Source organism: Tamandua tetradactyla, chromosome 5 (genome assembly GCF_023851605.1).
Source record: "Tamandua tetradactyla isolate mTamTet1 chromosome 5, mTamTet1.pri, whole genome shotgun sequence".
Taxonomy (NCBI): domain Eukaryota; kingdom Metazoa; phylum Chordata; class Mammalia; order Pilosa; family Myrmecophagidae; genus Tamandua; species Tamandua tetradactyla.
In genome coordinates, this window is record NC_135331.1 from 72,472,947 (window position 1) to 72,496,702 (window position 23,756).

Below are 23,756 nucleotides of genomic sequence, written 5' to 3' on the forward strand. Positions count from 1 at the left end.
AGACAAATATTATTATGCCTCACTCATATGGACTAACTATAATATAAAAACTCAATGAACTGAAGTCGAGAGCATCAGTTACAGGTTAGGGCCTATTGTAAAGGGCCCTAGGTTGTAAGCTCTTACAGCAGTCACATATATTCAGGAGTTGTAACTGTTATTTCTAAATTTTGAGATACTGAGCTCTTTGTACATAACCTGGTTGTTCTCAGAAACTTTGGGTATTTACATGACACCTGAGACACAGAGTTAGAGCTCTGAAACTATGAAAGTCAGCAGTATCCCATTTAGGAACTGTTTAAGATGTTGGAAAATGGATCAGACTTTGACTACAAATATGAAGGAAGCTGATCTGGATAGGACTGGGGTAGATTAGAGTACAGGGTAAAGAAGGGTATCATCCAAATTTTAAAACTTCAACTTCTGTGTAAAACCAATGGAAGAGATATTTACTTGGTGCAAAATTTATATTTTGGGTAGCACAATTATCTAATTTAACTTGTATGGTCAGTTTAGTTGAATATCATAAGTACTTGGAATTTTGAGTAGGGCATGAGATGTTGGTTTGTCCAGGTTAGTGTGATGCCCTGATATATCCCACAGTAATTTGGGCATCGAATAAGGAAGTATTTTCAAAGTTCCCTTGGGGGACTGGGGAGAAAGGAGGAAATATTCAACTTCCCCATTCAGAGAATTCCTGATATTCTCACAAGCAGTGGGGACACCAAATCAATAGGCTGAGCCCTCAAACTTGGTGTTTGCCCCTATGAAACTTATTCCTGCAAAGGACAGTCTAGGCCTAGTTATAACTATGCCTAAGCATCACTCCCAGAGAAACTCTTTTGTTGTTCAGATGTGGCCTCTCTCTCTAAGCCAACTCAGCTGGTGAGCTCACTGCCCTCCCTCCTACATGAGACATGACCCCCAGGGGTGCAATTCTCCCTAGCAATGTTGGATAGAACTACTGGGATGGAATGGGAACTGACATCATGGGATTGAGAAAGTCTTCTTGGCCAAAAAGGGGAACAGAGAAATGAGACAAAATAGAGTTTCAGTGGCTAAGAGATTTCAAACAGAGTTGAGAGATTATCCTGGAGGTTACTTTTTTTTTTAATATATTTTTTTTATTAATAAAAAAATCAACATGCAATATGAACATTCTTTTTTATCACATAGATGTATATTCAACATCATGATCATTTCTTAGAACATTTGTGTCAATTCAGAAAAAGAAATAAAAGAAAACAGAAAAAAAATCATAACTACCATACCTCTTACCCCTCCCTTTCATTGATCACTAGTTAAATAACACACTCTTAAACAACCAGTGTGTCAAAGAAGAAATTGCCAGAGAAATCAATAGCCATCTGGAGATGAATGAAAATGAGAATACAACATATCAGAACCTATGGGAAGCGTCAAAGGCTGTGCCAATGGGGATATTCATTGGCCCAAATGCCCATATTAAAAAAAACAAAAGGGTGCCTGGGTGGTTCGGTGGTAGAATGCTTGCCTTTCATGTGGGAGGCCCGGGTTCGATTCCTGGACCATGCACCCACTCCCTGCCAAAAAAAAAGAAAGAGCAATAATTGAGGACCCACCTGCCCACTTGGAGAAACTTGAGAAAAAACAGCAAGCTATCCCCAAAGCAAAAAGTATTGGCAAAGTACCTCAAATGATGGGAGAAAAAATATGGAACTATTAAATTTTACCACCAGGGAAACCCCTGATGCTATGTCAAACATTAGGGACACTCAAATCCATAGGCCATGCCCTCGATCATGAGGCTTACTCTTGTGAAGCTTATGCATGTCGTAGAGAAGCTTAGCCTACCTATAGGCATGCCTAAGAGTTACTTCTGGAGGACCTCTGTTTCTCTAAGTCTGGAGGTTATTCTTATGTGTTATCTAAATATCCCTTTTTAGTTTATATATATTGGAGTGTCTGTAGGGAAGTACCTGAAACCACAGAACTGTGTTCCTTGAGTAGCCTTGACTCTTGAAGATGATTGTATAATGATATAACTTTTATAATGTGACTTTGTGGTTGTGAAAGTAAATTGTGTAGATGGAAATACTAATGGTCAATGAGAGGGAGGAGTAAGGGGAATGGGATGTATGAGTTGTTTTCTTTTTATTTCTTTTTCTAGAGTGATGCAAATGTTCTAAAAAATGATCATCATGCTGAATACATGACTATGTGATGATATTGTGAGCCATTAATTGCACACCATGTATGGACTGTACATGTGTGGAAAATTTGTCAGTAAAAAATTTTTTTTAGATGTCAAAGACAGAGAAAATTCTGAAAGTAGCAAGAGGAAAGCAATCATCACATACAAGGGAAGCTCAATAAGACTATGTGTGGATTTCTAAGCAGAAACCATGGTGGCATTAAGGCACTGGTATGATATATTTAAGATACTGAAAGAGAAAAACTTCCAATCAAGAATTCTATATCTGGCAAAATTGTCCTTCAAAAATGAGGGAGAACTTAAAATATTTTCATACAAACAGACAACTGAGAGAGTTTGTGAAAAGGGAACCTGCTCCACAAGGAATACTGAAAGGAAGCACTACAGGCAGGTAGGAAAAGACAGATGAGAGTGGTTCGGAGAACAGTGTAGAAATTGATTATCAGTAAGGGTAAAAAGATATAAGATATAAAATCCAAGAGACAAAATGATAGAAAAAAGTACTGCCTCTACAGTAATAACATTAAATATTAATGGATTAAACTGCCCAATCAAAAGACATAGACTGTCGAAATGGACCCAAGACCATAATAATGAGGACCCATCTATACACTCTCTACAAGAAACTCAATTTAGACTCAAGGACAAAAATATGATGAAAGTGAAAGGCTAGGGGCATGTATGAAACAATAAAGAAAGTTAAAGGATAAAAACTGAAGCTATATAACTTAGTGAAATCTAGAGTGGACAATGATGGTGGTTAAATGTACAAATATTAGAAAATTTTTACATGAAGGAGAACAAATGAATGTCAACATTCCAAGGTGTGTTAGTTAGATTCAGTTGTCAACTTGGCCAGGTGAGCATACCTAATCTTGTTGCTTCGGACATAAGCCAACAGTACGTGAACCTCATCTGTTTCCAATTACATCTGCAGTCAGCTAGGAGGCGTGTCTGCTGCAATGAGTGACATTTGACTTAATTGGCTGGTGCTTAAATGGGAGATTGCAACGTAGCACAGCTAAGCAGCTTGGCATTCCTCATCTCAGCACTAGCAGCTCAGCCCAGGCCTTTGGAGATGCAGAAAGAAGTCACCCCGGGGAAAGTTGTTGGAACCCAGGGGCCTGGAGAGAAGACCAGCAGAGACCATCCTGTGCCTTCCACGTAAGAAAGAACCTCAGTGGAAAGTTAGCTGCCTTTCCTGAAGAACCAACAAAATAAATCCCTTTTATTAAAAGCCAATCCATCTCTGGTGTGTTGCATTCCAGCAGCTAGCAAACTAGAACACAAGGTGTTAAAAATGAGATGATATATGGAAAAAATACATTCAATGCAATTAGGTTCTATAGTTAACGGTAACATTGTAATATACTTCCACTAGTTGTAACAAAGGCAATAAACAGAAGTTAAATGTCAATAAGAGGGGGATATAAGGGAGGGGTATGTGATTCTTGTTATTGTTGTTGTTGCTTCTCCTTATTTTTAAAAAAAAATTTATACTTCATTTTTTTTCCTCTTTCTTTGAGAATGGAAATTTCTCATATAGACAGTGGTGAATGCATAACTGTGATTATATAAGGAGACATTTATTGTTTACTTAGGATGGATTATATGGTGTGTGAGTAAAACTATTTAAAAAGGCAAACAGAAGGATACAAGTGCTGGAGAAAATGTGGAGAGAGAGATGCACCTATTCACTGTTAGTAGGGGAATAGAATGGTGCAGCTTCTCAGGAGGGCAATGTGTGGTTCCACAGGATTGCCACACATGCCAGTTTGAATCTGTGGTGAACTCCAGAAAAGCCATGTCCTTTAATCCCAATTCAATATTGTTGGCTGGGAGCATTTTGATTGTTCCCATAGAGATGTGACCCACCCAGTTGTGGGTGGTAACTTTCGATCAGATAGCTACCATGGAGTTATGACTCTACCAATTCATCCTTTAGAAGTGGAAATATTTTGGAGAGAGCCCCTTTCTTAGAGCCATGAGAAAGCCACAGCAGAACGCTGCAGAACCATGAATGAAGCAGAGAGTCTACTAGCCAGCAACTTTTGGAGCTAAAGAAGGAAAATGCCTCCTGGGTAACTTCATGAAAAAAGAGGCCTGGAAAGAAAGCCAGCAGACACCACCATATTTGCCATGTGCCCTTCCAGCTGAGGGAGAAATGCCGAACACCATCGACCTTCTTGAACCAAGGTATCTTTCCCTGGATGCCTTAGATTTCTACAGACTTGTTTTAATCGGGACATTTTCTTGGCCTTAGAACTGTAAACTAGCAAGTTATTAAATTCCTCTTTTTAAAAGCAATTCTGTTTTTGGTATAAGACATTCTGGCAACTAGCAAACTAGAATACTTTATGATGCTACAACCCTAATATAAATATATATATATATTAGGTATATACTTGGAAGAACTGAAAGCAGGGACATCAATGGACATTTGCACACATGTTTATGGCAGCAGTATTCACAATTTGCCATGGATGGAGATGGCCTAAGGGTACGTGGCCTGATGAATAGAAGGGCAAACTGTGGTGTATACATACAATGGAAGATTGAGCAGCTACAAGAAGGAATGAAATTGTGAGGCATGCAAGTAGGTAAATGAACCTTGCGAACATTATGTTGAATGAAATAAGCCAGAAATGAAAAGAGAAATTTTTAAGGTCTCACTAGCACTGACTATAAGCAAATGCTGAGAATTGCATTTGAGAGCATAGGCTATCAGATGGTAGAATGTGGAGAGAATTGAGCAATCGGTGATAAAGGAGTACAGAATGTTCAAAAAGGCTTATTGTAAAGGTTCCTATTACATCAGTTCCTGGCTTTAACTATTATTTCTAAATTATGAGATGCAGAGCTCTTTGTATATAACCTGGTTGTTCCCTGGACCTTTGGGTATCTGTGTAAAACCTGAAACTTAGAGTTTGGCAACTCTGAAAGCATTATCCCCCAAAAAGAGGTCAGACTTCAGTTAGAGATGTGAATGAAGCTGATCTGGTTAGGACTAAGGTTGATCATAGTACAGGGTAAAGGATCATATTGACTGTATTTTTTTATGTATGCTGTATGGTGGGGTCTCATTTCATTCTTTTTTCATAAGAGTATCCTGCTATTGCAGCACCATTTCTTGAATTTTTGTTTTTTTGCTTCTTTGGGGAAAGTGCATGGGCTGGAAGTTGAACCTGGGTCTCCCACATGGCCATATTGACTGTAATTTAAACTTCAATTTCTAGATGAGACCAAAGACATAGATGCTTATTTGGTACAAATTTATACTATTCTATACTATTTAATTTAACCTGTATGGTCAATTTATTCAAACAACATAATTATATACCTTGAATAGGAAATAAGATCTTATTACTTTGTGAAGTTTAATGTAATAGCCTGATATGTCCCAGAGTAATTTGGACTGAAAGTAAGAAAGTATTGGCAAAGTCCCCTTGAGGGACTTGGAGAAAATGTGGAAATAATAAACTTCCCCACCTGGGAATTCTGATATTCTCACAAGAATTAAGGACTCCCATTTTAATAAACCAAACCCTTCATCATGGGACTTGCCCTTATGAAACTTGTTCCATAAAGAAGCTAGCTTACTTATAATTATGCCTAAGGGTCACCTGTAGATAATCTCTTTTGTTGCCCAGTTGTGGCCTTTCTCTGAGGCAACTCTGCAAATAAACTCACTACCCTCCCACTTCACATGAGGCATGACTCCCAGGAGTATGTAAATCTCTCTGGAAACATGGGACAGAAACCCCAGGATGAGCCTGACCCTGGCATCATGGGATTGAGAAAACCTTCTTAACCAAAAGGGGAAAGAGAAATGAAACAAAAAGTTTCAGTGGCTGAGAGATTTTAAATAGAGTTGAGGGGAGGAGGTTATTTTATGCATTATACAGATATTCCTTCTTCAGTTTCTAGTGTATTAGAATAGCTAGAAGGAAATACCTGAAACTGTTGAGCTGTAATCCAGTAGCCTTGATTCTTGAAGATGATTGTATAAGTATATAGCTTTTATGGTGTGACTGTGTGATTGACACTCCTTTTATCCAATATATGGGCAGATGAGTAAGAAAATAAGACAAAAAATAAATAGTTAATAGATGGACAATAAGGTGTTTGATATCTTTTGGGTGTTCTTTTTAATTTTTATTTTCTTTGGGGTAATGAAAATTTTCTAAAATTGATTGTGATGATGAATGCACAACTATATGATGATACTGTAAACCATTGATTGTACACTTTGGATGATTATATGGCATGTGAATTTATCTCAAAAAACTTTCATTAAAAAAAAGGAATAGATGCATGGCTCAGGTCTACCTAATCAGAATCTGAGTGTATAACCTCGGTATATATATTAAACATGTATGTATTTTTTAAATATTCAGGGATGAAAATGATATATACTTATGTTTGAGAATTAGTGCTAATAATGTATTATCAAGGCACAGAATATAAATGTTATTGAAAATTTAGCTCCAGAAGACAGAGGCATCTCTGAATTGTTGAAAAATAAATGTTGGTAGCTTTGTACTTATTTGAGATGTACTCCCTAAGACACAAATAAAGGAAATTTGTGTGAGATTTGAGAAATTTTTTTTCTCAAAGATACAGTGTTTTGAATAAAAACAGTGAAGACCATGGTACATTTGGTTTTGTAATATGGAAGTTGAAATGCCTTTTCTTCTTCAATGGTCTGAAAACATAGACTGTTTAAAATGGTGATCATCTTCAGAAGCATGCTTTCTCTTCCTGAATAATAATCTGGAGTTTAATCATAGAAAAGGGTGGAAAAGAGAACAGGCCTTAGAGCAGCATCTTCTGCAGTCTTGCTGGTAACTCTCTATTTTTTGTTTTTTTAATCATGCCAATTCCCAGAGAGACTCATTATAAAGCTGAGATTGGAGGAAGCAATTAATTCAGGAAGGTTGGTATTGGTTTTGATGCACCAGAGACTTTCAGTTCGTCTGCTGAAGTGTGAAAATAATGCTGTGGACTGCAAGATAGAAGGAAGGAGAAATGACATGCCAGTCTTTTAGTATAGCCAATCAAATATACAAATTTAAAAATACCTTCCATTTGTAAGAAAACCTATCTTATTTAGAAGGCTAGAGAAATAACCATTTAACCTTTCAGTGTAATAGGCAAAATGTATCATTTTCAGAAACCCACATGCCTTTTATTTTTCCCTACAATTCAAAATATACTCTTGGTGTAGTAAATATATTTAAGGATCTATATTTCATGTATTCTTAGAACTGCTACTAAATGCTCATGACTTTTTTGTGGTCTATAAAGTATGTAATAAGAAATGATATTTTAGTGCATTTCTTTAGAAATTTAAAATTTTTAGAGAATTTTTCTCATAGGTCCTTTGACCTTTGATGTACATTCAGTTCAGTTTAAATAATGCTTTTCCACAAAAATTCTTCTTTAGTTTTATGTTTTTGAAAATTCTACAATGAAGTATTCTTTTTGGTTTATTAACTTTTCCACTGGATCTTTGAATATAAGATCACATCTTTAAAATTCTTTTTCCTTTACTATTAACTGTAGTCCATGGTTTAACTTAGGGTTCACTGTTTGTGTAGCATATTTCCATGGATTTTTAAATACTTTTATTCTGTTACCATATATACAATCTAACATTTTCCCTTTTAAACATGTTCAGAGATATATTTCAGTGCTGTTAGTTACATTCGCAATGTTGTGCTACCATCACTCCATCCATTACCAAACCGTTTCTGTTGTTCCAAATGGAACACTGTACACTTTAATTAAGCCTTTTTCTAACCCTATTCAGTCCACTGGTAATATATTTTAGATTCTGACTTCTGAGTGTGCTTGTACTAATTATTTCATATCAGTGAGATCATACAATATTTGTACTTTTGTGTTTGGCTTATTTCATTCAACATGATGTTTCTAAGATTTATCTATGTTGTCACATGTATTAAGACTTCTTTCCTTTTTATGGTTAAATAATATTCCCTTGTATGCCTATAGCACGTTTTGTTTATCCATTCTTTGGTTGATGGACACTTGGGTTGCTTCCATCTTCTGTCAATTTTCAATAATGCCACTATGAACATTGGTGTGCATATGTCTCTTGAAATCCCTGCTTTCAACTTTTGGGGGTGTGTAACTAGTAACTGAGATTGTAGGGTCATATGGTTATTCCACTTGTCTTTCTGAGAAACTGCCAAACTGTCTTCCACAGTGCCTGTGCTATTTTGCATTACCACCTGCAATGAATGAGTGTTCCTATTTCTTCACATCCTCTCAACACTTGGAATTTTCTTTTGTTTTTTTAAGAACAGTCATCTTTTAAAAATGTTTAGGGTGGGTCACGGTGGAACAGCAGGCAGAATTCTCGCCCACCATGCTGGAGACCTAGGTTTGTTTTCTGTTGCCTTGCCTGCCATGTTAAAAAAAATAATAACGTTTATAATATTATAGAAATGTATATCATTAACTCTGATTCAAGACCATTAATATCATCCAGGTTATTTATAAATGATGATAAGCTGAAATAAGAAATTAAAGCACTGGTGCTTTGTGCTGTTCAAACTTTGAAATAAGTAGAATCGAAGAAAGCTATAGCCAAACACTTCCTAACCTCATTATTTTATTGATAAAGAAACAGAATTATAAAGTTTAAATTAATACTTAATAGCAGAATCAAGATGAGAAACCATCTTCCAAAAAGTAGAGGGAAAGGACTTGACTTTTATTGAGTGTTTAATCTTTGCCCTGGGATACTCATATCATTACCCCTATTTAAAAAGACAAGAAATCTGAAGGCCAGAGAAGTTAAGCAACTTAACTAAGGTCCCATAGTGGTAAATTTCACAGTTTAGATTATATCTTGTCTAAATCCAGGTCCATCTCTTCCCAAAGCCTGTGTAGTAGCAATTGTCTTTCTGTTGCAGGACTTGCAGAATCCTGCAGTCCACACAAATATGAGAGCAGAAAAATGCATGCTATTCATTTAGGAACTATAATTTAAATAAGGTCAGCAGATTAAAATGGTAAAATCCAATGAGAGCAGTAAGAAGTGATAGGAAAAAGAATGAGGATGAAAATGTTGTCCTTTTTTTTTTTTTCTTTCTGCTTCTTGTTTGTTCAGCAAAACCCTCTAAGCCATTCTGTGTAGGTAAAAATAATCATGTGCACCTGAGGAGTCTCTGATCTTATCATCAGATAGGGCATCACATATGAAGATGACCTGAGTCATATTCGGCACACTCCATTTAATATAGAATTTTCAATTCATTTAAAAATTGTATAAAATGTTAAAACATTATATTATAAAATCATTATATTATTTTAAATAATCAGGTTATTAAGAAGTTAATATAGGGTGGGCCACGGTGGCTCAGCAGGCAAGAACACTTGCCTGGAATGCCAGAGGACCCGGGTTTGATTCCCGGTGCCTGCCCATGTATTAAAAAAAGAAGTTAATATAGTATAATGTCTCATACCAGTGACACTAAATAACACTAATAGGCCATGGCTGGCATCAACTTTCATTTCAAAGTTCCCCACTTCTTATCACTGTAAGGTTGAAAATGCAGATGTCAAAAACATATTTTCTGTTTAGGAATGATCCTATGGACTTTTTTTTTTTCTTTGTGCTTAATGTTTATCACATTGTGGTATTAAGAAAAGTGATTGACTTTTTTGATATTAAAAAATATATTTAACTTTTATAAGTGTTACATATGCATGAGTTTTTATATTTCCTATATTTTATCAAGGAAGGACTAAAGAACCAAAGAGTTTGAGTAACAAAGACTTCACAAGATTTACTTGTCTCCTCCCTAATATTAGTTTGCACCTGTTACCAGTATATAGCTTAACTGTTTAAGCCTTTTGACTATTTTTCACTTTTCATTTTAACCTTAAACATAGTTGAGAGTGAGAGAGAAGCAACATTATCCTCCTGGATTTGAGATGTCTGAAGCAGTCTTACATTTAGACAATGGAGTGGTATGCTTATACATTCTGTCAGGAAAAGTGACTGAAGTTAACAGTAATGTTATTAAAAATATCCAGAGACAATTTGCTTTATGAAAGATAATGCAGTTTTCATTTTATTCTGAACAAAGAACTCCAGAGGATCCATCTTGATGTAAACTTTTATTAAAGTAATATTTGAAATGTAATTTATTCCTTTCTAAAGGCATTGGTTTATTATAATTTTTAAAAACAAGTGGATTTCAAAATATTTGTGAATTATCAAAAGAAGGACACTGACATAGCTATTAATAAAATATTTCTTAGCAGCATAAGTTAGAACTAATTTATGTTGCATAATGATCAGTGATTTAAGATTAAGTATGTCATATATACATTATTTAAAATTGCTACATACATAAATACATGTATACATTCTATATACATATGTTAACAATATATTGGGTATAGATATAAAGACATAGCTATAGAAGGGAAAGTACTGTGTTATAATGTAGACCCTTGCTAATTTAAATTTATATTGCATCATATATTTTAAAGCTTGAGAAAACAATACATTTTGCAATTAAAGTGATGGAACAAAGATTTTGGTACTCAACCATGGGATGTTTGTCCATCAGCAAAGTATAAATGAAAAAGAAATATCATCACAAAAGTGGGCATTGGGGATGCAGAAGGGACAGCTGTTGTTCTTTAATTGTGACTAGATTAATAAAATGCAGTTTAACAACCCATTTAAAATTCATCACTGGGGAATACATTTTAGTGCCACTTCGGGTGTCTTCTGGTTAATAAATTCTTGCCTTTTGAGTGTAAGTATTTGGTTTCAAATCCCAAATACAAGTTTATTAAAAATTGTAATAGTTCTTAGAGACTATAAAATGAAATGAAGTGCACAAAATATGTGTTTCCGGTGCTTGACTTTAAAATGATTTTTTACATGACCAATTTCAATATTTTCAACTTAAGCAGACTGTTGTTGAATTTAAATGATTATCAAATATTTAACCAGAGAGAAATAGATGATTTATCATTTTGGAGTAACATTTTCTTCTAATTTATTAACCATCCCATGGTTGGTACTCAACCATGGGATGTTTGTCCTTCAGCAAAGTATAAATGAAAAAGAAATATCATCACAAAAGTGGGCATTGGGGGTGCCCAATTATTTTTTTTAATATAATTTAAATTTAAATATAAGTTAAATATCATTTAAATATTTTTAAATATTTTTTTAAAAATAAGAAAATATTTATCTTATATTATGCTAATAATTATGCATGCAACGATATTGATGTGAAACCAGCTGTAAATTCAAATGTAGGCTATAATAAAGGATAATATGGTTAATAAGAAGACCTGGGTGGAACATTCTGTTGAAGGATTTTTAAGAGGTGATAAAAACAATGCACCTTTTTAACTGAAGCATTTGGAACATAACTTTAGTTGTTCCTACATTTACCATCCCTGTACGAAATGCTCTCCTTGATCAAACACACAGAAGAAAGAGATTGCTTAAAATCTGTGTCAATGAACTGCACCGTCCTGAAAATTCAGTGTTTACAGCCAGCGACGCAAAGTATGTGAGGCAATGAGGCAAGAGCAGTGAGCAATGATCCTGAATTTTGTAATTTTGAATGAGAAATGACTGAAAAGGAAGATGTGGCTCCTCATTGGTATTTTTCTGTCCTGAGCCATTTTATCTGGATGAAATAACCTTGGAGGGTGTGGAGGGGCACCAGAAGCAACAGAACTCCCAGTGAAATACCTATGAAGCTGAGAAATGAGGCTACCTCACTTCCCCAGAGGCTGACAGAAGACATAAGACTCCTGGGGCCATCACAACAAGAGCAGAAACCAGGAGAGTTATGATGCTTCTCCAACCCAAAGTGTCATAGGACATCGGTGAGCAGATCACCGGAGAAGAAACCAGATCCTAGGGAACCCCCTGCTGACACAGCCATCCATAAACAAGATGTGCTTGACCAGCAGGTGACAAGGTGGGGAATCTCAGGATTATGTGATGCCTTCCCAGAACGTGTTACCACCTTGCAGAGTGCCAGTTTCATAAACAATCCTGTATTACCTATAAAAATCTCTTCTTTATTCTCGTTCCAATCACACCCCTAAGCCTTCTTAAAGTCTGAAACTCCAAATCCTCCTTTGTCCCAAGATTGCTGAAGCCCTTACCATACATTTATGGTCCTTTTCTTTAGGGCATTATGGTCATTCTGGGTTGAGGAATCCGCAACATTCCCAGAGAGGTCCACTATTTTGCTAATACCCACTGATGATTTCACTCCTCTTGCTTTTAAGGAACTCTGATTTTTCCAAAGTTTTCTCAATCTTTAAACCTCCCAAATTTTGTTCATTTAAAAAATGCTGTTTTAGTTTGCAAAAGCTGGTGAAATGCAATATGCCAGAACCGGCCTGGGCTTTATAATGGGTATCTCTTAATTTACAAGCGTACAGTTCTGAGGCTGTGAAGATAGTCCCAGCCAAGGCATCACCTGGACTCCTTGTCAGACTGCAGGGCCCGAGGTGGCATCCACGGGTCTTCCCTTCTCTTCTGGGCATTGTGGCTTTCAACCCTGGCTGCTTCAGCTGTGGATTTCTCTCTGCCCTTCTGTATCTTTCTCAGCTTGAATGTCTCTCCCTGTCTTAGGTGTCTTTTTCTTTCAGCTTCAACCTCTTATGAAGGTCTCCAGTATGAAGCTTAAGACCCACCCTAATGACATGGGTCACCCCTATTTTAAGAGCCTACTCATCAGATATCCTATTTAGAATGGCTTCCAGGGGAATGGGTTAATTTTAAGGACATAATTTGGGGGAGTCCATAAAGCCCCCATACCGTCCCAAGTGGTTAACAACTATTTTTATTTATTGAGAACGGCTTTTTCTAACAATTTAGTTACATTCTAATGTTATTAATAGAATCTGATTGTCATTAATACAATCCTTTGGCATGTGCAGATAGAATACAACTACATTTACCTAAAGTTGTTATTGTTGGCTTTAATTTCCAAAAAAAAAAAAAAAAAAAACCTTTTCATTCACTTGTTTCCAAAATTAAAGAACATTAATTCCAAGTGAAGTAGAAGGATTCTAGGCCTCCAGTCATCTGTGTCACTCTAATGGCAAAGTTGACTGGTTTAGCTGACCACTAAAAACCTTTTTCCCTCAAATATATACCTTTATTTCATTTTTTTTTTTTTCATGGAGAAGAAAGTGGAATGTAAATTCCAAAGAACAGCCAGAGAGTCAGCAGGAAAGAGGGGCCAGAGAGAAAAGGGGAGGGGGTGGCACAAGGAGAAGGGCAGTGCTGGGGGTGGGGAGAGGAGGAGAATATTCTCTGATTGTTCTCTGATTTTATCCTAAGTGCATTTGGGGAGGTTGGAGGAGCATTACATTTGAATCTTGCCTGCTGCTAATTGTGTGACTTGTTAAATTTATTTACCTTTCTGAACTTTTTCCTAATCTATAAAAACTGGGATGATAATAAATACTTAATAGGATGTTAATAAGGATTATTTAAGGATTAGTAATGGTTTGGGTCAGGTGCCTAAGATCTTTCTTACTCCAACTTGTTGTTTAATAAATGGCCATCACTGTTGTTGTTGATATTACTATACTGTTTGTGAAAATAAGGTTTTGAATATAGTAGACATTTCTATGGCCCAGCAAATAAGAAGATATTAAAGGGAAAATACACATTCAGGTAGGAGTATAACTTATACTATAAAGAGGTTTTTAAGATTTACATTAAAGCTAATGTTTAGGAAAATATTTGCTTTCTTAAGAGCCCATCTTATGTAAATTAAAGGCCATTATTTGTATGCATAACCCATTGCCTAAAGATGCCATCACATGATGAGTTCTTTGAGCAGAAATACGTGTTTGTTCATAAGTTTTTTGAGTGTTAGAAGAAATTCCCTTAAAACAATGGGAATTCTATTTGGAGAGGATCATTTCCTTATAACTTTTTTTTCCTAGGGTCCTTTTGCTTTTCTGAGACTGGCTGTGTACCTTGTAATGTTAATGTTGATTCTGAGGGTGTGACATGTCACATATTAAAATAAAATATGAAGATCTTGCTCAAAGGAAAGAAGTTGGATATAAAATTTTAATTAAGAGCTATTAATTAATAATTTCCCTTTTGGAAATTCACTTCCCTCCTGGCTGTAGGACAAGTTTGTATTTCTCACAGTGTAATCATAGATGACTGTGTTTCTGAAGATATACTGTATGCTGGTTATAGCTACATTATTTTATATTTTGAAATAGACTGCATGATAAGCAATTGGGTAATTGTGAGATAGTTCTAAAAAGTATATAAGCCACTTAGAATATTCAGTATTCAAATATTGCGGTACTGATATGGTAACTCTCTGTTCATATTTAAATGTATTTTGCTCTTTTAAAGAAATATAGCTATTTTAGGAAAAAAACAAACAAGCAATTGGAAAATATTTGAGTTCTTAAGTATTAGGAAATGATTTAGGAAAATCACATAATGCATATATTATAAGCTCCCTAAGAATAGGGGGTATGTTTTACATATTATATTAATTGTAAATTAGAATTAGATTAATTATTTGCATACAGTTAACCTTTAACAAATAATGATACTATTTTATTTGACTTCTCAATGAATCTAATGTACTAACTTTGTTATAAGTAATTTTCACAACATTCATCCGATATTTCTGATGGAATGATAGAACTTATTTTGCACTAAATTTCTACCATCATATATAAATTGTAAAATACATATTATAAACAGAAACAAGGAGCCTTGAATATACCACATATCATTTTCAGTGCTTCTTAATATTTGCCACCCTTGAAGGTTCCAGGGCCACTCGCGCAGATTCTGATTTTTGTGGGACCAGGAGTCCAAATTGTTAAAAAAAAAAAAAAAAAAAAATTTGATGGAGTTAATTTTGGCATACTGACAGAAGCACTGCCCTCCAATATTTGAAGTTAAATTAATTTACTAGCTTGTAATACCTTTATTTCCTCAGAAATATGCATTGTGTTCACTCCATCTGTTAGACACGTCTCTGATGAGAACTGTTCTGGTTTCACTTCCCATAGTAGACAGCATCTTCTGTATTTTTTCTCATTTAACTTCTAGCAAAAATCTAAACCTAAGGGGGAACTTATTGGCTTGGCAAAACTATAACCTAACTTGTCAGAATTTAGCCTTTTGAGACTAGTACCACCAAACAATTAAACACATGGTTTTCTACTTGAAGTGTTTAATTCTGTTTTAATTAGAAACCTTCCCACTTTTATTTACTTAGTATTTCTTCACCTTTCATTGACATTGGAGATTGTTTTCAGTGGGTCATCATGAATAGATCTGCATTTGCATATTTATGCTGGAAAATTCGAAGGGTAAAAGCATAATTAAGTTTCAAGGATCATTTTGTACCTGAAATTACATTTATAAACCAATTTGAAACTTCTCCAGTGAGATGCCTATGAGTCTATAAGGTTAATAAGTGGAGATCTACTGCATGTTTCAAACTAAATTTAAATATCATTGCAAAATCACAATCTAAAAAAAAATCCACATTAATTCAGGTTTAGGGAGAGCAGTTCATTGTAGAGATGATTCCTGAGATGTGATGTGTTTGGGGGAAAGATATGTCAATATACATGTTGCCCAAAACATTAAAGAAATGTTCTGATTGAAACCTCAATGCTATTGGGCAACTGGCACAGACCCTGGGACATAAGTAATCCATATAATGCTGTGATGAGGGCAGTTGTTCTAAAGCAGCATCATTGGAATGACCAGTGTTTTCATTTTATTAATTTCTTAGCCATAGTTTTGCTTACATGCGGACAGATTAGGGGAGGCTAGTTTGAATGAAAGAGCACTTTAGAAGCTCTACCTTCCATCCTCAAACATCCCTTTCTGGCTCTTTGCCTTCAACCTTATTCTTTTCTTTCATCACCTGCAATCTGGGCTCTCCCTTCACTACCTCACTGAAACTGCTCCCAGTAAGTTACCAATGTCTTTCTAATTACTAAACCCGAAGGAGGCTGTCCAAGCTTCACATTGAACAGCATGCCAAGCTATCTCAGAACCTGTGTAAAAGGAAAATGGAAAATATATATCCCTATATTCATTTATCGAAATATCTTCCCATATTACGAACCAAGTGGGAAGAATTAATAAAAGCTCTATAATCAAGTGACATGACTCTATAAATAAAGTCCTGTGTTGGCCAATGTATTGACACAACATCATCAATCCTCACAAATCCACCTGGCAAGGGGAGCACAGACACATGGGTCCAGCACAGGCCGTTGTGTTGTGCAATAATGAAGGATCGTAAAGCAAGCAAACAGCCTATCTTTAAAATTTTGATATTTTTTTCACCATGGGTTGTTTGCATTAGTATTTATTGTTAAAATACTGAATTAACATATTACATGCCTTGATTACTGAGTTTTGATGCAGTTCTATCATGTTATTTTTTTACTTTACTTCATTTTTAGCTAAGGTGAGTCCTCACTTGCCTTCCCCCAATCCCAGTTCTGCTCACAGTCCTTGGCCTCTTTGTAACACTTGATGCCATTCTTTCTGTCTCCTAAATCTGTCCTCTCTGAGCATCTGTGACTATATTATGATTCTCTTACTTTCTCATTGTGATAGTTAGATTCAGGTCTCTACTTGGCCAGGTGAAAGTGACTAGTTCTGCTGCTGTGGACATGAGCCAATGGTATGTGAACCTCATCTGTTGCTGATTACATCTGCAGTCGGCTAGGAAGCATGCGTGCTGCAATGAATGATGTTTGATTTAATTGGCTGGTGCTTAAATGAGAGAGCTCAATGCATCTCAGCATACCTCATCTCAGCACTCGCAGTTCAGGCCTTTGGAGATGCATAAAGGAATCACCCCGGGGAAAGTTGATGGAACCCAGAGGCTTGGAGAGAAGGCCAGCAGAGATCGCCCTGTGCCTTCCCATGTAAGAAAGAACCTCAGTTGAAAATAACTTTTCCTCTGAAAAACTATACATTAACTAAATAAATCCCCCTTTATTGAAAGCCAATCCATTTCTGGTGTGTTGCATTCTGGCAGCTAGCAAACTAGAACACTCATCAAATAGTTCTTCTCAGTGTCTTTTCTAGACTCTTCTTCCTCCCTACTCCTAAAACCATCTTGCAGCTTATATCTTAATGTTGTTTGATTAATGTTAGTGTTCTGGCCTAGTTCTAGGTGTCATATTTAATTTTTGTCTAAATGTATGCTTGCATGATGGACTTAGGTTACAGGGCTGTTTCATCTTTTGCTTATTTTGGTCACTCACTGTTACTGAGTGCTTACTATGTAGCAGATTCTGTGCTTTCGTAGTATTAACTTATTACTACTTAAAAAAGACCCAGGAGGCAGTACTATCATCGGCTCTTCTCATTTACAGGTGAGAGAAATGAAGCATTGCTAAGCTAAGTAACATCCTCCAGGGTACATGCTTTGAACCCAGGCAGTCCATATCAGGTTTAAGTAATTAAACACTGAAATAAGGCTACACTACAAGGACATAAACCTAGAGGAGGCACTAGCCAGACAGAAGTTGTTCACATATTCCTTCATTTAGTATTTATTGATTGCCAACTCTTCGTTACACACATGCCAGAACATTGTTCGATGATTAAATCTGGCTTGTGCTGTGCAAATTTTCCAATTGCTCATAAATGACTTTTGACATACTTTTTTGAATTTAATATTTTAAGAGTATTTTTACTTCTAGTTTTTTTTTTGTTTCATCCCACCATATTCCTCTAGTTTTGAAAAAAGAAAAAAAATAATAAGAATTGATGGAATGATAAGAATAAACTCTAGAACATTTTTCTCTTCTCACTATTTTGTTTTAATGTGTGTGAAATCATGGCAGTTAGAGATGCAAAAGATGAGTAAAAGGAAAAAGCGTTCATTTAGTACATCTAATTCCCTATGGTATGTTGACAAAGATGGGCTGTTGTCTAATTTTAAGTGACTCAATGAAGAAGCTTCAACTGGAGGCTGATTCTAGAGGCTAATGGACTTCTCATGAAAGGTTTCTAACATTTAGCCTAATTTTCCACTCCTTAAAATTTTAGAACATTATTCCTGATTATTTTCTGTAACCTCCTCAGCCTCCTTTCTTCATGTCATTCGTGACTAATTATCCATCTATGTAGGTATTATATCTCCCTACAATGAATTATTTCTGAATGAAGCACAGCTTTTATCTTTATATGGACTGGTAGTTCCCAGTGTATTATTCTTCTTTGAACTTGGGTTATTTTATGTACAAGTAGTAAAATCAATTGCTAAATTCATAGGTATGCAATCCAGGCCCATACTTCCTAATTATTCTATTACATGGCATGTCAGAACATTTTTCCTGTTTTCCACAGATGTGTGTCAAGATGAAAGCATGCCTAAATGGATACTGAATAACATGTTTATATAGATTTTAGGCATATGGAATCTATGTGCCGCTTTTCAAAAGAGAAATAATGATTATATTATTATGGGAAACATAACCATTTTTCATAACTAGGAAAGTATGTGAACTTTCTAGAGGCCAATAATTTATTCTTATTGATTGACATGTGTTTCTTTTAACCTTTATGTAAAGACTCTTCAATAGGTTAAATAATTTTGTTATTTGTTTCTTGATATACTTGTCAAACTTTCACCGTTAACAATGTAATACATTGAAGCAAGTGTCTTTCCAGAAGAAATAGCTTTATTATAGGTACGTAATATCAATATCTTGCTATTACTTTTTGGTGTGTTGCAACCCTTTCATACCAAAACCTCTGGTGCTAGGAGTTTGAATTTCAGAGAGAAACAATGAAGTAGGGGGATTTATCATGAAGTTTGAACGTATATACATTTTTCAAAAAATAATATATTATACAATATCATTATTTTTATTCAATGGGAATGCCAGCTGATTACTAACTTCCACAAGGTTTGGTGGTAATTAATCCTATTTCTACCCACACGCCATTGTGAAAAGTGTTATCTGGATGTGTGTGACTTCAGACTGGGATATGCATGTCGGAACAAATCCTTGATTAGCAGAGTTCCATACTGAGTTGCAGTGCCACTTCTTTGTGTCCCTGCTGAGACTTATTGTGAAAAGGTTTGTCTTGACAGGCAATCCTATAAAATTGGAGCTTATCTGCTATATTGCTTTGATATTTCAATCTATTTTTGGATAGGTTTTACACTTTGACACTTGGTATATTGTCTTTCCTTTGGATATGTAGCTAGTGGCTGTATTAGCATTTGCTGGGAGTGCTGTAGCAATTCCCTTATCAAGGTAATCCTGCTTTGGTTCTTTCAGGGTAAACCCAAGGTTTCATATTTCAGGTTAAGTGAAATATAATTGGTTTATTTTAATTGCTTAGAATCTCTTTGAAGAAACTGGATAGGTAGGCCAAGTCATTATGGCCAGATGTTAATAAATGATCCTCTGTTTATCTAATCCACTGATTCTCAGACTTTAGTATTAAAGTACCCCATTTTAGAGGACTGGTAAAAACACAGATTTCTGGGTCCTATGTCCAGATCAGAGTTTCTGATCAAGTGGGATGCGGTGTGATCTGAGTAGGATGCAGTGGGATCTTTCTTTCAGGTTCCCAGGTGACACTGATGCCACTGGTCCAGGAACCTCATGAATTTACAGTGTGTCTAGCCACAGGTGGCTTAAGGCTGCTGTGTCTAAGCCAAACAGACCTCGTCTGGTTACCACACCTGGAAACCACTGATCTAATCTAGAAGTTGACAAACCTTATATGTAATGAAGCAGATAGTTAGCATTGTGGGCTTGTGGGCTAAATATTCTCTGTTGCAACTGCTCAGTTCAGCTGGTGTAGCAGGAAAACAGCTGCAGACAAAGCATAATAAAGTAGACTGGCTGTGTTGCAATGAAACTTTAGTTACAAAAACAGGCGGCAGGTCAGATTTGATCTGTGGGTCATGCTGTGTCAATCCCTGATCTAATTCATCAACAAGGAACTGATAGATTTCCTAGTTCACAAATCATCTGTTTCCTGTACAGCAGCCAGCAACTCTGTGCCCACCTCTGAGCTGAGAATTATGGGAGATACGATAGAGTATGTATATGATTTTTCTACTTCCTGTCCAGAGATTAGAGTTTAGTGTGGTGGAGCTTTAAAATAATGAGATAGAAATTAAATGCCCAGCTGGAATAGATTTCATGATTGGTGAGGGTGTAAAGAGGAGGTAGAGAGCAGAATAAATGCCTCAGGAAGAAGTATGGATAGAGAAAAGGCCATGGAGGGAGCAGTGTGCAGGGAACAGTGTGTTTTTCCAAGAGACAGTAAGAAGACCTGTGATAAAGAAAGGTTTGTGGAAATTTCTAGAAATGTTAAGGGTCAGAGATGCCATTTAATTGATATTTATTGTGCATTCTCTATATATTGGCACAGCAATGGGTCCTAGGGGCACAGCTAACCAACGCATAGCTCTTGTAGTCAAGAGGCTTGGAGCAGGCTCCAGATATTAAGGAATTCCAAAGCCTTTTGGAAGTATTGAAGTTGATATGCTTAACCTATGGTGAGCTTTTTTTTTTTTTTTTTTTTTTTTTTTTTTTTTTTTTTTTTAAAGGAAAGACAGAGAGAAGGAAGGAAGGATAGAAGGAAGGAAGGAAGGAAGAAAGGGAAACATCTTTTAAACATTTTCTTGTTTTATTGTATTTTGTTTTTCCGTTTTTTGTTACATGGGCTGGGGCCGGGAATCGAACCGAGGTCCTCCGGCATAGCAGGCAAGCACTTTGCCCGCTGAGCCACCGCGGCCCGCCCTATGGTGAGCTTTTTGTGGATATTAAAATCAAAATTAAATTTATGTAATTGGCAATAGGGACTTTTTGTTAAGTCTTGATCAGTAGACTAGTGTGAAGAAAAGTACTTTTGGAAGAAGTTGGTAATTATCTTCCATAAGCTAACAAAATGGTAGCTGTTAGATTAATCCCACAGAAACTGTGCTTAATTAGAAACTAGCATGCATTGGTTTTTTCATTCTGTTTTACTTTGCTTTGCTTTTATATACTATGTTTAAGAAAACCAAATTAGTGTATTAATATGTTTTTATCAGGCCACTATTAGAACGGAACATGTTTTCTAAAGGGTTGTACCATTTTGTCCTTCAGATACAAAGGTATATTGTTTATAAAAATCTGCATTGAAAAAAACTGCGTAGACAAGAGGGTTTTTCGTTTCTAATTTTTTTTTTTTTTTTTACTAAAACCTTGGCTATGAAACTGGATTGAATCTATTATCAAATTAACCATCTAATGAGACATGATAGTAGTTGATGGTCTGAGTTTTTGCCTGAGATAAATCTTTTGGCTTCCTTCCATTTCCAGTATTTTGATGTTAGGTAATATTTAAAAGTTACACAAGGAACTAATTCAGGCAAGTTTGCTAAAGAACCTGTATTTTGAATAATGCATTTCGAAACAAGAAATTAGAGTTCATTTCATTTAGTAAAGAAAGTGAAATTTGGAATTAGAAAAACAAAGAATCAAACAAAGGTATTATATTGGACAATTTGACAATGACTTTTCAGCTATCTAATCCAATCTTAAAAAGTTTGATTTTGAATCAAATGCAGAGATGCAGATGGCAACATGCCATTTTTATCCAGTTAGATGCCAAGAGAAAGATTAGGAGGAAAGTGCCATGTGACTAAGCATGTTCTGTGATTTGAGCGTTGAGAGCTTGTCTCCTTTACAGATCTGTCCAAAGCCTTTGTATGACTACTTCTTCATTACAGTGGTGAGGGAGAGCAGAAGCCCATGTCTGTACAAAGACAATAATTACTTTATGAAGGAACCTGCCCAAAAATACCTTGAGGCACTTTTAAATAAAAGTGGAAAACTGAGTAGTCACCTTTAATGGTCCCCATTCCGTATCATTTTAATTCCCCACAGCAAAGATTTTCATAAGCCTCCCTGAAATCTGTGTGTGTGTGTGTGTATTGATGATGAAAGATTGCTTATTCTTGAATCAAATAATTTATTTGATTAGACTTAAGAGTTACCCCCAAGATAACCTCTTTTGTTGCACAGATGTGGCCTCTCTCTCCAGTCAACACAAGCAAACTCACCACCCTCTCCCTGTGTACGTGGGGCATGACTCCCAGGGGTGTGGACCTTCCTGGCAACGTGGGACAGAAATCCTAGAATGAGCTGAGACTCAGCAACAAGGGATTGAGAAAACCTTCTTGACCAAAAGGGGGAAGAGTGAAATAAGAGATGAAATGTCAATGGCTGAGAGATTCTAAACAGAGTTGAGAGGTTATCCTGGCAGTTATTCTTGCACATTAAGTAGATATCACCTTATTAGTCAAGATGTAGTGGAGAGGCTAGAGGGAACTGCCTGAAAATGAAGAGCTGTGTTCCAGTAGCCATGTTTCTTGAGGATGATTGAATAATGATACAGCTTTCACAATGTGACTGTGTGATTGTGAAAACCTTGTGTCTGATGCTCCTTTTATCTACCTTGTCAAGAGATGACTAGAACATATGGAATAAAAATAAATAATAGAGGGAACAAATGTTAAAATAAATTTAGATTGAAATGCTAGTGATCAATGAAAAGGAGGGGTAAAGAGTATTGTATGTATGAATTTTTTTCTGTTTTCATTTTATTTCTTTTTCTGAATAGATGCAAATATTCCAAGAAATGATCATGATGATGAATATGCAACTATGTGGTGATATTGTGAATTACTGATATGCAGAATGGAATGATCAAAAGTTAAGAATGTTGGCATTTCTTGTTGTTGTGTTTTTTTTTTAAATTAAAAAAAAATTAAAAAATAATTTATTTGAGAATAAACGAGTCCAGGAATCTTATCATTCATGTGTTATTCAAGTTAACATTTTGTTAAGTTACTATTAACAAAAAGCCCTGAAAGTTCTGAGAAAATAAAAGAGGAAGAGTTGAATGGGTCTTCCAAACTGGGTGAATCTGCAGGATTTATCGTAAACACTTTTCCCCAGAAGGCAGAAAGAATTTAAGATAAAAAGTAGAATTTTTGTTTTTTTCTGTATTTTGGTACTTGAGGATTTTGTGGCACATTCTTTCCTTTTGTGTACTGGCTGAGGGAGATGTGAGGCTTTGAATGAAAGAGAAATAATTAGAGAACCAAAGATGAAGTAACCTAACATAGAGGCAAGAATTTTTTTTTTTTTTTTAAACTAGACTCAGGCATGTAGAATACCACAAGTTGGCCTTGACTAAAGAAAACGATATCATTTTACTTGGAGTGTGGTGATATTAAAAGGAGGATAAAATATTTTATAGCTTTCAAATGTCTCAAAGCTAAGATAAAAATATAAAAATAGGAAGAGGGAAAGATAAGCACCTCTATAACTCATGGCACTATCATTTAATAACACAAATGAAATATGGAATAATCAAGCCTGTCATTTTACAAGATATAAAATAATTGTAGAAAATGGTCAATGCCCTCAAAAGCTACTTAATCATATAAATCATTTATTGGGCAACTGGTACATGTTAGACACTGTG

The 23,756-nt window shown here is 35.6% G+C and overlaps 1 protein-coding gene across 13 annotated transcripts in view; it reads left to right on the forward strand.

Moving 5' to 3' along the window:
• Positions 1–23,756, forward strand: part of NAALADL2 (N-acetylated alpha-linked acidic dipeptidase like 2) — a 1,514,274-nt gene that overhangs the window by 328,532 nt on the left and 1,161,986 nt on the right. The gene's annotated exons all lie outside the window — the stretch shown is intronic.